This window comes from Aythya marila (assembly GCF_965140915.1).
Source record: "Aythya marila genome assembly, chromosome: 17".
Taxonomy (NCBI): domain Eukaryota; kingdom Metazoa; phylum Chordata; class Aves; order Anseriformes; family Anatidae; genus Aythya; species Aythya marila.
Genome location: NC_139058.1, coordinates 7,123,225 through 7,136,025, shown reverse-complemented (window position 1 = coordinate 7,136,025; position 12,801 = coordinate 7,123,225). Strand labels below are relative to the sequence as shown.

General features: G+C 57.7%; 1 protein-coding gene across 2 annotated transcripts in view; it reads right to left on the bottom strand.

Annotated features, from left to right (window-relative positions):
• RBM19 (RNA binding motif protein 19) overlaps positions 1–12,801 on the bottom strand; it is an 84,755-nt gene that overhangs the window by 14,988 nt on the left and 56,966 nt on the right. Inside the window, exon 25 of one of the 2 annotated variants that reach the window (XM_082774071.1) lies at positions 11,302–11,995. The exons of the other annotated variant lie outside the window; for it this stretch is intronic. The gene's annotated coding sequence lies outside the window, so the exon portion shown is untranslated. Of the gene's footprint in view, positions 1–11,301; positions 11,996–12,801 lie in introns of those variants that run through there. 2 annotated transcript variants of the gene reach the window in all.

Genomic DNA, 12,801 nt, shown 5'->3' with positions numbered 1-12,801 from the left:
GCAGGAGGGGAAAAAAATGAAAGAAAAAAAAAAAAAAAAAAAAGGAGGGAAGCTCGGCTCTGTCTCTTTAAAAATAAATAAATAGATAAAGACTAAAAAAAAAAAAAAAAAGCAATAAGTATATGCAAATGTGTTGAGCCGAACATCGCTGTCTGTGAAACAGATGAGGGAGAAAGTGCTTGAAGCTAGAGAGGAATGAGGCAGCCAGTGCTGACCTCGGGGTTAATAATTTTTACTTCTCCATCTCATTCCCTCCATAAAAAAGAATGCGAGGGGGGAGGAGGGGGAGGCGCTGAGCCGGGGGGGCTGCGGCAGCCCCGGGCACGGCACCCATGGGTGGGCACGGGGGGACCGGGCACCTGCCTGCGCCGGTGCCTGGTGGAAAGGGAACATCCGAGGCAGAAACCACGGCATTTCTTTGGTAAGCACGGTATTTGGTAACCACGGTACCTGGACTTGATCTCAGCTGCTGTCATTCCCTCACGTGCGTTATTCCATCACGGCATGGCAGGCGACGACGGAGGCGAGATGCTCGACGCCACCCGGCACAACGGCAGCGCCAGCTCGCCAAGGCGCTGATGACATCGGCAACTCGATTGACGTGAATCGATTTTATTTTTATTTTTGGCAGAAAATCACGGAATTCCCACCAGCTTCAGCACCCGGCGTTGCGTGCGGGACTTGTATCCCTCCCATATCCCACCAGTTCGCCGTGTTTTTCCACACCGTGTTCAAATATCGCCGAAAATTACCCAAAATGGGGAGGTTGATGCCTCCAAACACACGACCTGCTGCGGGGGAGGAAGGGAATAACACGCTCCTTGTGTTTATTTGGGACAAGCAGTGATGGGTTTGAGCTGCTGCCTGGGAAGGCTGAGGGCAGGGGGGACAGCCCCAGCCCCTTGGGGCAGAGCATGGGGTCCCTTGTGGGGTTTTCCTGGCAGCGGGTGCAGAGGGAGAGGCCAGGATGAGCGGGTCCTGCTTGAGGGACCCTTGGGGTGGGCTAACGGAGCCCTTGAACCCCTGTACAAGGGGGTGGCAGCTCTTGGTGGCCTCTGAGGAGGTGCAGAAGGAGACCCAGCCCTGCTCAGCCCTTTCTCTGATGGTCCCAGGGGAAGGAGCAGGGGTGGCAGCAGGGCTTGGGAGCTGCTTCTTGCCAAGGGGGCAGCTCCCTGGAGGCAGGGATCCCTCCTGCGCTGCCAAAACCAGCAGCAGGGCCGGAGCCCCAGCAGGATCTCACCTGCCTGCCCCCAGCTCTGCAGCCCCTCCACCAGCCCTGGCACCCCCAGCCCTCCCCCGGCTGGTAGAGGAAGGGATCCTCACTGAACCCAGCAGCCTCTAAAGCCTGCAGCCCTCCCTGCATCCTTCCCTGTGCCCTTCCCATACAAGCCTGTATCTCTCCTTACATCCTTCCCATATAAGTCTGCATCCTTCCCTGCCTCTCTCCCATACGAGCCTGCATCCCTCACATGCAAGCCTGCGTTCCTCCCTGCAGGTTCTCCCCTATGAGCCTGGATTCTTCCCATACAAGCCTGTATCCATCCCTGCATCCTTGCCATACAAGCCTTCATCCTTTCCAGCATCCCTCCCCTACAAGCCTGCATCCATCCCTTCATCCTTCCCCTACAAGCCTGCATCCTGCCCTACATCCTCCTCATATAAGCCTGCATCCCTCTCTGTATCCCTCCCATACAGGGCTGTATCCATTCCTGCAATCTCTCCCCTATAAGCCTCTATCCTTCCCATACAAGCCCGCATCCCTCCCTGCATCCTTCCCATACAAGCCTGCATCCCTCCCCTACAAGCCTGTACCCATTGCTGCATCCTGCCCACACAAGCACGCATCCATCTCTGCATCTCTCCCCTACAAGCCTGCATTTCTCCCTGAATCCCTCCCCTACAAGCTTCCATCCTTCCCTGCATCCCTCCCTGCATCCATCCCCTATAAACCTGCATCCTTTCCTGAAACCCTCCCCTATAAGCCTGCATCCCTCCCTGCACCCCCTTCACCCCCTGCATCCCCCCCCAGGCATCCTTCCCCGTTCTCCCCCTCCCACACACAGTGCTGAGCCGCACAGCCCCTGCAGGACCCTACCCACGTCCTCCCCATCCCCGTGTCCCCGTGTCCCCGTGTCCCCGTGTCCCCTGGCCGCGGCGGTGGCCGAGGAAGCGCCTCCTGCACCCCCGTGCTCGGGCGCTAAATGGAAGCGGCAGATCGATCCCGCGTGTGCCGAGCTGACACGGAGCCTCATTAGGGGTTAGTTTTCATCCTCCTGCTCCCTGGCAGCCTTCACATTATCCCATAAAATTTATTTACTATTTCATGAATACATAAGCAGCAGGCAAACGCCGGCTTTTTATATATTTACACTGTATATATTTCACGGGAGAGTTATGTGTGTCTCTGAGGCAGAGTGGAGGGAGCGAGAGGGGAGCAGGAGCAGAAGGAGAAAGCAGCTGTGAGGGAGGAGGGAGGGGAGACGGGGACGGATCCTGCCGGGGGTGCAGAGCTGAATTTTGAGGGTGTTCGCATCCCGCCGCTGGGGCATCACTGATGTTTTTTTTTGGGGCAAAATGGGGGAAAAAAAAAACAGCAGATAGGCTGGATGTGCAGGGCTTTGGAGGCAACGCTGCACGGTACCTCAGTGCCCAACTGTGGGGTTTCCAGATGCGGGGGCCAACTGCACCCTTGGTGCTTTCCCCGGTCTCAAGGCCCCAAGAAAAGGGCTTTTAGGGGTGGTAGGAGCCAGCTGTGGGATGCCCCTGGTGAGGAATGAGCTCGGAGGAGCCCAGCTGCACCCCAAGGGCTGCTTGAGGTGCTGGCTTGGGGTTGTTGGAGAGGGAGAGCGCAGGGTGCGCCCCACGATGCTTGTCCTACATGGACACAGACCCCATCCTTATCAAACCCCATCCCACGTGCCCCAAAATGTGCTCCCTGTCTGTCTCGCTTGGCAGAGGTTGGCTTGCTGGGCTCAAAGGGTGGCAGAGGGACAGGAGAAGGGCTGGCACCCTCCCTCGGGAGTGGAGCTCCCCCTTTCCAGAGCGAAGGAGAGGAAAAAAAAAAAATAAAAGCCCGGTGGTGCTCATTTGAACCACGCAGCCACTTGTAGCCTGATGCCATCGGAGGAAATCAGCAGCCAAGAGCCACTCGAACGGTGTGCGCGGGGAGGAGACGGGAACGGAGGCAAAAGAAGAGCTGGGAAGGGAGGAGGGGGGATTACGGTCCCCCCATCACCCCTGGTGGAGGCAGGGAGCAGGATCAGAGCCAGGTGATTTTTTTGGCAGATCCCACTGGAGACATCGGCGCTTGGTGTGCCCCCCAGCAAGGTGTGGGGATGCTCACAAACCTGCAGCCTCCCCAAATGTCACCGCTGCCGGAGCCACCACAGAGCCAGCTCCTGGCCTCCCCCGGAGGAACGAGGGGATTTAATCCTCCGAGCTGCGAGGCTGCTGTGCAAAGCTGAGCTCTTTTTGCAAGGTGCCCGGTTCCTCCATCCTCTCCCCCCGGCACCACGTCGTGCGTCCCCAGGAGAAGGGAGAGGAACCGCGGGGAGGAGGCCGGGAGGGAGGATCAGAGCTGGCGGCCTCCAGGCAAGGCTGGGGAAGGCCAAGGAGGAAAGGGGGGGGAAATGGGGAGGCAGGGGAGCTCCACGAACCCACACACCCACCCCGCAGCATTCCTCCGTGGCCCTCCCCGCTCCATCAGTCATTTCTGCGCCGCCGGAGCTGCGGCTGCCGGGAGCAGAACAAAGGGGTTGGATGGCCGGGCCTCCTGCTGGGGAGGTCACCGCGGGGATGAGGCCAGCCCTGGGAGGAGGCCGAGGTCTTGGGTGCTTTCTGGACGAGGTCTGGGGTCCCCCACCTCGAAGGGGTCGCGATACCCTAGCACGGTGCTGCCGGTGTCACGGCATCCCGCTGCCACCCGTCCTGTTCCTGGCACAGCGCCAAGAGGGGATCAGGCAGGGGGTTTAAGGAGCTGAAGACCAAAAAGGACATAAAAACCAATCTCCAGAAGTGCTGAAGTCCTTAACGTTTGCCAGAAAATCATTTGTCTGGGCAGCAATACCTTCAGCTTCCTACCTCTGTTCTGGACCCATCCTCGTTCCCGTGCATCCCCCCCGGCTGCCGCTTCCCAACCCAAATCAATTCAGTGCTAATTTGAAAAGCAACACGTCCGCCGAGCCCCCTTCCTCCGGCGTGCTCAGACCAGCCCGGCGGAGCCCCAGCGGGCGGGAGGGGGGGTCCTGAGCACCACGATAGCAGCTCCTCCACGGGCAGCTCCACCACGGGGTTCGGAGAGCCGGCCGGAGCCGTGGGACGCCTTCAGGTGATGCCTGATGATGGCAAGCCCGGTCCTGTAAGGGGTTTGCGCTTGTGGTGTGTGCCAATTAACGGGATGTCGCCGTCGGAGCCGCAGCTGGGTCCCCGGAGCTCTCAGGGCACCCCCTGCCTCCGCAGAGGCTTTTCCTTGGGCACTGCTGGAGGAACGAAGCCGCCCGTGCGCGCTGCCCGAGGGATGGGATGGAGAGAGGACACCCAGCCAGGGTGGCACCCCTCACCTCATCCCCCATCGTGTCCCACGGGACCTTGCACAGCGCCCAGCTTCCAGGCCATGTGTTTTATATTTGCAGCAGAGCCACCAGAAGGCTGCCCAGGCTTCCTGGGCTCACAAGCACAAACCCAGGGATGTTTCCGAAGAGGCAAAGCCACCGCCAGAAGTCACGCTCGGCACGCACGGCTCGGCGCTCCTCTCCTTGAATTCCTAGCACGAGCCAACGGGCAACGGTCGCTCAGTTTCCAGAGATCACAACCAAGAGACAAAAGTTGGAGCTGGAATATTCCTGGCCGAGCCACACGGTTAAAACAGGCAGGAAAGGTTTGTTGAATACATTCAGATAATTAATACATGTGAGAACACCGCGATTCCCTCATTGCCAGTCCACAAACAGAAAGAAGCTAAATTCATTAGATTAATATTTGTTGAGACTTATTAGTTTAGCTCTAATTTCATGATCAGATGGCATTTTCTGGAAGTCGAAAAGCAGGTGCTGAAGATTCACCGAACCTAAACCACGGCATTAAAGGGCAAAGCATCTCCGAGAGGAAAGGCTGCACAAAGCCTGGCTCCCCCAGCAGCATGGAGAGCAGCAGCTTTTCCGCCTTACCCCACCTCGCACCACAGCCCGGGGTTTATAGGACTGGAGGGACGAGTGGCTCCTCCAGCTGGGGCTGCTCAGTGTGGGGAAACCCCCCCCCAGCTTGCTCCCCTTTGGCAACTCTGTGGCTTAACCCCCTTGTCCACCCTGGTCTTGCTGCTGCCAACAGCTTCCCGGGCCCCGTAATTCCCCGTCCTGCCCAGCCGGTGCCTTTCCAGCCCTGCCTCCTTCAGCTGAACGGGGAAATGAGCCGGTGAAGCATCTCAGCCAGGCGTAGACCCCTGCACACTCCAGCGAGCCCCCGTCCTTCCGCAAGTCCCCGCTCAAGGTGACTGAAGCACCTCCCGCGGGCAGGTAGCAAGGCAGCACGGCGGCTTTCTGCAGGGAGCCAGCCTTCCCGAAGCTGGGATGCCTCCTGGTTTTGGTGGTGGCCACCCCCGCACACCCCCAGGAGCTCAGAATAAGGTCCGGGTGTGTTGAATCCACCCCCGGGGCTGGCTGGGCAAGGCAGGGGCGCGCTGAGCGGTGTCCCCTGGGGGCTGAGAGCCTTTGAGCTGTAGGAGCTTGCTTAAAGCCGAGCCCTCGTGCCCGAGCTGAGCAATTCCTGCCTTTCCTTCCCACCGCATCGGGACCTCACCCGATGAACCCCGCAGTGGCAGCAGCACAAACCGCAGCCGCCGGCCCCGTCCCCATCGCGGTCACTCCATGAAATCCGCCGAGCCCCTGCAGCCAGGTGAAGCATTTTGCTCCGTGCGTGGCTTGGTCCAGCAAAGGGGACTTCACCACACGCCTCACGGAGCTGGGAAGTGCCCACCCTACAGCTCTGTGGGGCCCCAAATGGGGCTGGGTGCTGGAGAGCCGACCGGGGCCGTGCGTGGATCCCCAGCTGCCCCCAAAGCCACCCGGCTCCGTCTCTCTGGGGAACGAAGCTCCTCTCCGGGTAGCGGCACGCTGAGTCCCCTGCTCCTGGGGAAAACTTTTGGGGAGGGAGAATGGCTTTTTAAGTGTTATCATCCTAATTACAGTGCACATTTGCTCCCGCTGCACAAGCCACGGTAGGGACCCGGTGGCTTTGCACCAGCTGGGGAAAAAAAAAAAAAAAAAAAAAGAAATAAACCCAGCAAAACATTTGGAAACACCGCTGAGATGCCAGCTCAGCTCCCAGGACACGAAGGCATCCTCTTCCTCCCATCACACACACACACAGACCCCGTGGGTGCTTCGGCCTCGAGCGCCCGGTGGGGAAGGTGAGGCCGAAGGCAGCGTCCCCCCCCCCCGGCCACCCCGCGCTCGGAGCCGCCTGACCCCCACGGGTCCCCTTGCTGACAAAAGGCCTATCTTCTCTCCGCCTAAATGATTTAAATTCTAATCAAACATCATTTATGGTACATCTCGGAGCCGTCTCCCGGGAACTGCTCCCACGTGAGCCGTTGCCAGGGCAACCGGGGGGTCTCATTTCAGAAATGTCAGATTGCATTATTGTCTTCACACTTCTCTGATAACCCGGTGTCTCTGCCTCTCCCGCCGCCGTCCCCGCGGCTCGCGCCAGCCTTCCCCCTCCTCGCCCGCCGTCCCCGGAGAAAATCGCCGGCTCCATTTCATTACTCGCCCTGCCCGCCCCGCCGGCACCGGGTCCCCCGTCGGACTCCCGCGGCGCGGTCCGCTCTCGTTTTTATTGCTGCTGGGGAGGAAGAGGAGGGCTCGTTTGGCGTTGGGGAGGAAGGGGAGATGCTCCCTTCACCCCCCAGCTGGGTTCCTGTGTCGGCACGGTGGTACCCGGCCCGCTGGGGTACCTCGGGGATGCACGAGGATGCCCTAAAAGCCACCCAGAGGGGCTGGCACCGAGCTCCTGGGTGTGCCCAGGTGAGCCCCAATCTCCTGCAGCCATCCCAAGGGTTCCTGAGGGCACCTCCTGGCACACACAAGAGCCAATTAACCACGATCTGCTAACTATGTGGTCAAGGAGGAACCACTTCTCCCCACCCACGGTTCCTCATGGGCAGGTTAAAGCAGCCGGAGGTCAGCAGGCACTTTTTGTTATGGTCACAACCACGTTTGGCACAGCCAGGTGGAGCAGCCACCAAGAGGCACCGAGAGCAGTCACTAAAAGCAGGCCCAGGCATTTCACGCTGCGTGAGCTAGGTCAGAGTCACCACCTGCACGTGGTCTTCAGCCCTACGGGCAGAAAGGGCAAGCCTGTCCCCATCTCAGCACCTCAACGTGGGGCTCACAACACTCACTCCGTCATAGCCAGGACATCTTGTGGCTCTTTGGGGTGCCAACAACCCAACCCAACCCAACCCAACTCAACCCAACTCAACCCAACCAAATCCAACTCAACCAAATCCAACTCAACTCAACTCAACCCAATTCAACTCTACCCAAACCAATCCAACTCACCCAACCCAACCCAACCCAACCCAACCCAACCCAACCCAACCCAACCCTACCTAACCCAACAAGAGCCTCTACAACCTTCAGGCTCCCCTTGTTCCCACGTTTTCTGCAGGCATTGCCAACCCCTGGCAGCCAGCTGTGCTTCTTTGGCCCTCCTCCACGCTGTGCATCCCACTGAGGTCCACCTCCACCCGCACAGAGTTCCTAACCCTTGCCTCCAGCTCCCAGAAGCCAATAATTAAAACCACGGTTGGCTGATGAGCCTCTAATGAGGCTCAGCTCTAAGCTGGCCAAACCCAGCCGAGCTGGGTCCAACACAGCCGTGGTTTTCATGTGCCGTCAGGGACAACTGGCTGAGCTGCTGGGAATTTGGTCCAGGCTGGAGATAAGTGTTGGTTTTACAGCCCCAGGAGGGGTTTGGTGGGGAGCACAGAAATGTTCCAAGAAGCTGGGGGCAAAATAGGGGTGTTTCCATGACTACTCTGCCACCACTTAGGGACACCGGGGGGATAAGATGTGCGGGGTGATTGGGATGGCACCATGCGTGCCGTCCCTGCTGAGCTCCTCGGCCCATCTGCCAGCAGCACTGAGCTCTCCATCACCTTTAAATCGAGCCCAGAAAATACTCCCCAAGAGAGTCCCCACCCAGGGCAGGAGAATTTGGCCAAACGGTCCCAAATCCCTTATTTTTCCCCCATTTCCCTGCATCCTGCCCTAAGCACGGTGGCTGGGAAGGTGACACGGGGTGTCCCCGACGAGCTGGGCCGGTGGCGGTGCCGTCCCCGCGTGCGCTGTCCTGCATCCATCCATCTGCCGGGCGCCCCGGCTGCCTGATAAACCCCTAATGAACTCCCAACACCGCCTCTTCCCAAAGAATAAACCAGCGCTGGCCCAGGCGGTTAATATTTAACTGAATAAGGGCCATAAATATGGAAAATGGGACTTTTAATTAAATAAGCAGCTTTTAAAAGGGCCCTTGGGCCGAAGCGGCTTTTGTTTAAATATGATTGATTTGACATGTCCTTTCCCTCCCGTTTTTTCTCTCTCTCTCCCTCCCTCTCCCTTTCGGTGCAGGGATGGGAAGCGGGGCTGCTCGTCCCCGTCGTGCCGGCTGCAGGGATCCCGCTGGCCTTCCCGTGCTGGGGGCAGACCTGGAGGTGTCCTGCTGGAGTGGAGCCACCAAAAGCAGGGGCACAAGGGGTGGGTTTCGGGCCGAGATGGGTTCAGAGGAGCCCCGGGTGCTGCGCAGCAGCTTCTTTCTGAGCTGTGAATCATCCAGAAGGAGCTACAGCTTGTTTAATCCAAATGTTCTCCAAAGGGCCTCTCTTGGGATAAAACACCTCGACCAGAAGCGATGCCAGGGCAGGGACAGCACACAGTGGTCACTACGCTCTCCCCCTGCTGCTTTTTAAAAGCTGTAACCCCCCCGAGCTTCAGATTTTCCATAAATGCCCTCTGCAGGAGGCTGAAGCCATGCATCTTGGTGAGGATCCCAAGTGTTTGTGCATGGCAGAGCCCCCTCCAAAGAGCTTGGGAGAGGAAGGAGGGGAAACTGAGGCACGGAGTAGGGAACGACTGCCCAGCACAGCCAGGAGAAGGATGGATCCCCCAAATGTCAGCACGCGTGGAGCTCAGCCGGTGTGCAATAACAGGGGGTCTTACCAGCTTTGCTGTTTGACGTTTGGGCTGTCCTCGTGCTGACGACTCCAAAACCTTCCAAGGGGACTTCGTGGAGGTGGCAGGGGGCAGGTCCTGGGCTGAACGGCCACAGCGTGCAGCCAGTGCTGGATGAGATCCTGCACAGCCCCTGTGGCCCGAGGAGCATCTCAGGATCACCAGATTTAGCTCTCTGAGAGAAAGAGGAGCTGGGTGAAAGAAGCCGAGCCACCCCGAAGCGAGCGACGCACCAGGATCTGGTGGAGCTTCACCCAGAGCCGGCTGAGCTCCTCTCCTTCCCCTGCCCAAAGGCTCTCAAGGGCTCTGCAAAGCCCAACGAGCAGCCCACGTAAAGCTGCCCTGGCTGCTCTGTTAGACACCAGGGGTGCCAGTCGGTGCAGCCCCAAGCTGGGCTGCCACCACGAGCAGCATTTGCTCCCCACCCGTTCATCCTGCCTATTTTCTGTCCTTCTATTCCCCATCGATGCCGCACGCCTCGGGCTCCCTTCGCTCAGCGCAGCCACGCTGAGTTTCAGCTGAGGGAGCACAGAGTTAATTATCTCCACAAACTACTCGGGGGAAGCGAAGTATTCCCCGGACCTTGACCTGTTGCTTCAGTGGGATTTCACGTCTGATGCTGTGAAATGGGGGGGTTTGGAATTGAGCCGGGGGGGGAAAAGGGCAGGTTATGCTTCCCATCACTTCTGGGTGCCTTTGGGCGTGAAGTTTTCACCAGGGATCACTGGATTTGAACATTGCCAGTGTCCAAAACCAGGTCCTCACCCCGGTATCGCACTGGTTTGTGGGATCTTCTCCCCCATAAACAGCCCCCTGGTGCCATACCTGGTGAGAGCATCAACAGCTGGGACAAACAAAACTTCTCCCTTGGCTTAAGCATCCCTGGGCCACTGGTGACAACTGGAGCTGCTTCTGAACCCTGCTAAATGCAGGCATCACCGGAGACCTCCGAGGGCAGGCTGGAGGAGCCCAGCAGTGGTGGCATGGGCAGAGCTGTCCCCCATGGATCCCCTCCAGGCACCCTGCCGTGGTTTTGGCTCCTCAACAACACACAAAACGAAGTGCAGGAGGATGTGCTTTGGTTTCAGCTTGTTCATGGATAAATTGAACCCCGTGCCTTAGCCTCATGCCTCCACCAGGTCGCATTCCCCCGCCGCACCCACACTCGTCTGGGTTCCCTGCCTCGGATGTCGTCACCCAGCTATCACCCCTCCGGGACGCCAGCTTCCTTCTGAGCTGCCTCCCAGTGACGCACCCTTTGTAATTATTCACACACATTGCTAAACATTTCCTCTTTTCCCTTTAAAGCACGCGAGGCACCGCCTAGATCAGCCGGTGACGAACGCGCACGCAGAACAGCTCCTCATCTCCACGCCATCCCGAGGCACCTCCAGCCCTGGGTGCCCTCTGAAACGCTGCACAAAGCCCTGATTTTGCTCCCTCTGAAATCTAGGCACATCTCAGCCCTGGTGTACAACACCTGAACACGGCACCAGTGCTGGATCTGCCCCCAGTACCAGGCAGCAGGGAGCGCAGTGCCAGGGACAGCGACCGACCAGGGCCGGGTACCCACCAGGTGACACCAAAGCTGGCAAAGTGATTTTATGAAAAGAGGGTTAATGCTGACATATAAAATTGTAATTCCTAAGGAATTATTAGCAAATATTTTTTGAATCTCAGTGCTTGGTCCTCAGCAGCATGAGGGCATCGTCACTCTGATGCTGAGGGGTCTTGGGAAATCCCAACCCAAACTGCAGCCAAAATTTCTGGCCAGACCAACACTGTGACATCCGTGGCACTTTGGCGGATTTGGGCACATGAGAAAAGCAACCAGGACATGTCCCGGAGAAGTGCTGCTATGCCACCAGTCCCGGGATGCCAGGCTCGTACCTCGCTCTTGGGGAGACCAGGCAGAAGGCAGAGCTCACTGTGGCACTGGAGAGACCGGGAGGTTTTGTAGGGATTTTTTTTTTTTTTTAAGGTATGCGGTTCTCAAAAAGAAAAAAAAAAAAAAAATAAAGGCCCAGTGTTTGCAGCCAACACGTGTAATCTGTTGCAGTCCTTGTCAGACAAAACAGTTTTGCCGTAAGACAGCGATTCCCAGAGGGGAAAGGGGCGAAGTGAAAATACTTTATCAGCTGCGTACATATGTAAAGCGGTACCCTGGTTGAAAAGCAAAGCCTCTTTCCCTTTGAAAGCAAGGCAGGGAGAGACGGGAGGCAATTGCCTAAGAGCAGGGACAGAAATGACACAGGCACAAAGCTGAATGCGGCAAACCCCAGGCCTCGCTCCTAAAATATGCTTATCTCCCTATCGGGCTGAAATAACCGCCAGGCTGTGGGGAGCGCGGATTCAAAACCAAATCCAAACAAACCCCAGCTTCGGTCAGTTTTGGAAAACTCTTTAAAAATATACGCGTGGCTTTTAATGTACAAATCGCGATTTGATTCGAAGATTAAGAGCAAATTCTGCCGCAGTCTTTAGGGTCGGCGGGGGACCTTGCGCCAAACGTCCGCGTCCCCGGGGTGCTGTGCCAAAAAATGTGCTGCTTTGGGAGGGTCACGCTGCTGCCCCGTACCTGCTGCTGGTTTCAGAGGAGATCCTGGGGCACAAGCTCGTCCTCCTGCTCCGAATTCAGGGTCTGTTTAAAAGGCTGAGTGCTAAAACCAGCCCTCTGCTTCGTGGGATGAGCAGACTCAGCTGGCAACAGGTGTGCTCGCCGCCGAAAATCCAGCGGTTTTCTCCCTCTCCATCCATCAGCGAGTGCCCTGAGAAGAGGGAAATAAAATGAATGGCGTGCAGCAGCTACCCGTCACCCCTGGCGAGACAGAGACCGCAGCTCGAGTTTGATTTACACGGATGGGGACAGGGATGGGAGAGTTTGGGGGGGATGCAGGCGCCCAACCCGGTCCCCTGGGGGAATGCAGAGCCCAGGGAGGGCAGGAGCCACACGTGCTGATGCTGCCGGGCTGAGGAAGGTAAGAAAAAAGGCTGGGGGAGGGAGCTGGAAAAATAAAGGAGAGAAAGAAGAAAGGGAATGAGGAGAGGCAAGGGGGGGGCAGACGGAAGGAGCACGCGCGCGTGCCCATCTGGGCGCTGCATCACATTGAAATTGTCCCGCATTAAAAATTCACCAGGCAGCGAATTTTCAAGGGATTTGTAGTAATTAGATGACAAAATGCTGGCAAATCTCAGGCTTGCCAAAGATGTTACTCAGGGGTCAAAGACTCGACACTTTTGGCTGGGTAATTTGTAAGTGTCAATCACACTCAGCCATCAGAGGGAGAGCGGGGATCTAAGGGCTGCATCCTAACGAAGCCCAACGCCCCTGCCTGCAGCCGCCCCGCGCCTCGCAGCCTCTTGCGAGGGACTCGAGGCACAGCAGCGGAAACACAGAGGCTATATATATTTATTTTCCCCCAGAAAAACTTCCCATTTTTCCTTTTTTGGGTCAGTTTCTAGTAGGAGCAGCGCCTGCCCTGGTTTTTGGCCGCCAAGCGCCGGTGCATCCATCCTGGCCGTCCTGCTGGGGGATGCAAAAAGAATTTGAGAAGTGGGTGTTTTTCGTCAGTCC